The sequence below is a fragment of the Parasteatoda tepidariorum genome, chromosome 3 (genome assembly GCF_043381705.1).
Source record: "Parasteatoda tepidariorum isolate YZ-2023 chromosome 3, CAS_Ptep_4.0, whole genome shotgun sequence".
NCBI lineage: Eukaryota > Metazoa > Arthropoda > Arachnida > Araneae > Theridiidae > Parasteatoda > Parasteatoda tepidariorum.
The window spans coordinates 67526920-67529521 of NC_092206.1; positions in this window are offsets into that span (position 1 = coordinate 67526920).

Consider the following 2602-nt stretch of genomic DNA (forward strand, 5'->3'; position numbering starts at 1 on the left):
AATTTGTTTATGTATTTTTTATACCATGTTATAAAGCACGTTTTGTAGTCCTAATAAATATGCTGTTTATTAAATCTATTTTTTTTTCTCTCCCAAATTGCCTTTGTTGAATTTTTGCACATTAAAAAGTTAATATTCTTATTTTGCTTTTAATTATAACTAGTCAATTAGTAAAGAAACGAATAAAATCTGGAACAAATGATAAAAATAAATATAATATCTCGCTTAATTCCTTTCATTAACTTTAAGACGTTAAAAATCATAATTATCTACACAAATTTAAAAAAAAAAAAAAAAAAAAAAAAAAAAAAAAAAAAAAAAAAAAGAAATTTCATAAGCAACCATGACTTTTTAACACAGCTTAGATTTCAATTAAAGCAATTAAAATCATCGTAGGAAATATAAAATTTACGTACATCAAACACTCTACAAATCATAATTTTTCCAGGACCAAGTCATATATACATTTTTAAGGTGAGGTGAAATTAATATCATAACTCAATAACCCGTTTTCCAGCTGCAATAAAGGCATTATAATAAGCACAATAGTTAATTAATCATGATGCTATCACGTGAGTAACATGAGGTTAACATAACGCCTAGCATGTGGCACAAAATGTTCGGTCACGTGATAATTTCATGCATTACCCTACATGAATGACCGCATAAGTGATACAATAATATAGAATATGCATATGCCATGCAATCGTTGCCCTGCTAATGCAGTTAATACAAGACTATGAAATTAATTGCAAGGCTTTCGAAGTTCAAGCTCAAGGTTAAACATCCCGTTCCATTTCTAAATTCCTAATTTATTATATATGACAAGTACTCAATTATTTATTAAATATAACGCCATTCAATTTCAACAAAATTTCTGGCTGGTTGCATCGATGTCCTTGAGAAGACCTTACAATCTGAAAGTTCTTATTCATAAATTAAACAAAATGATAATTAATATCTAACAAATTGTAGCAAAAAATATTTACTTCATAAAATGGAAAGCGTAAGAGCATCTGCGACTAAATGGCTAAAAATCAGTTCCCCCCCCCCCTCTCCATTTCAATGTTTTTTCATTAACTAATACCCAAAATCGTTAAGGGATCATAGTACCCACAAAAGTTTTTTTTTATTTTATTTTTTAATAAAAGTAAAAAATATACAAGTTTTTGGCATTTTTATATGTACACTTAATTGTTAATCAATAGTTTATTTTCAAAACTTTAGAATTATTGTTTTGTTTATAGTGAAATTTTATCCCATTCCCATATCTTATCCCATTTTAAATTTTTTTATTATAAAAATTTTATTGAAAATTTACCTAATGACAAACAAATTTATATTTATAGTTGTTTTGATATTTTGATGTATATAACTCATGTGTAAAAAATTTAACTGTTTGCAATAAAATCAAATCAAGATATCCCCTTGCAGTTTTATTTCAGTGATTAAATATTGTTTCTTCCGATTTCTTTTTCTTCGTCTAATTCCAATGGTATAGAACTTGTCAAAATGTAACAAATGAAAATGAAGAATTTTATTTTTCATATTATAAAAATGAAAAATAAGTTCATCAATGTAATCAGATCGACCTGCATTCCATCGCCTATGTTTTTATAAAATAACCGTAAAAAATCCGAAGATAATTGTATTTTGATGATATACTTCTGAATAATTTGACAAAAGAGAAAAAAACATGAAATACACGAAATTATTTCCACTTAAAAATGTTTGTAAAACTTCTTTATTAAATATGTAAAAGAGAGAGAAAAGTAAACAAAAAAATTCGAAGTTTTCGACCGATAAATTTCAAACTTCTTTTTTTCGACAACCAAATAAATAATTAAATAAAAATTCATTTCAAATAACTAAGTTGCAACCTTTTAGGCGAAATAATGGGTAGCCGCAAGGGAACAAAGGTTTCAAATTCATACCGAGACACTTGTACGAAGATCATGTCGCCGTTTATCACTAGAAGCGATGTTGCAGTATTTTCTTGTCATTATTAAAAATAAAATAAAAAATTTAAGTCAAATAATTTTATTAATATAACTGCTTTAGTAATAGATATTATATGCTGAGTTAGCAATACAAATAGTTCTACAATATACCAAAACAAAAAATTATTAATTTAAATGCGTACTCAATACTAATTTAATCTATAGACCCTTTAATCAAGCGACCCTCGAGAATTCCTTAAACCCTTTTTGAAGTATTCATCGTTCATCGGAAATAGAGGTGATGAGGAATCTGTAGATGTAGGCTCTAGAAATCTACACTGGTTATCATAAATTAAGGAAAATTCACAAAAATCGCGATAACTCAAGAAATTACACATGGAATTTTATGAAACTTACCCACAATATACAACACATAGTAAGGTATTAAACAACATAAAAAGAAATTATCAGACATTAATAGTAGTATAGAAATTAGCACATGTATAAAATAAACAAATTGGAAGTATCGGTTTGCAATAGAAAAAGTACCTTTAATATGGAATATGATTGCCTCTAGAAGCAATACAGCACAAACAGCGATGTGTGATGCTTTCAATTATGCGGTCTATCAGTTCAATAGGAAGTGAGAGCCATTGCTCTTG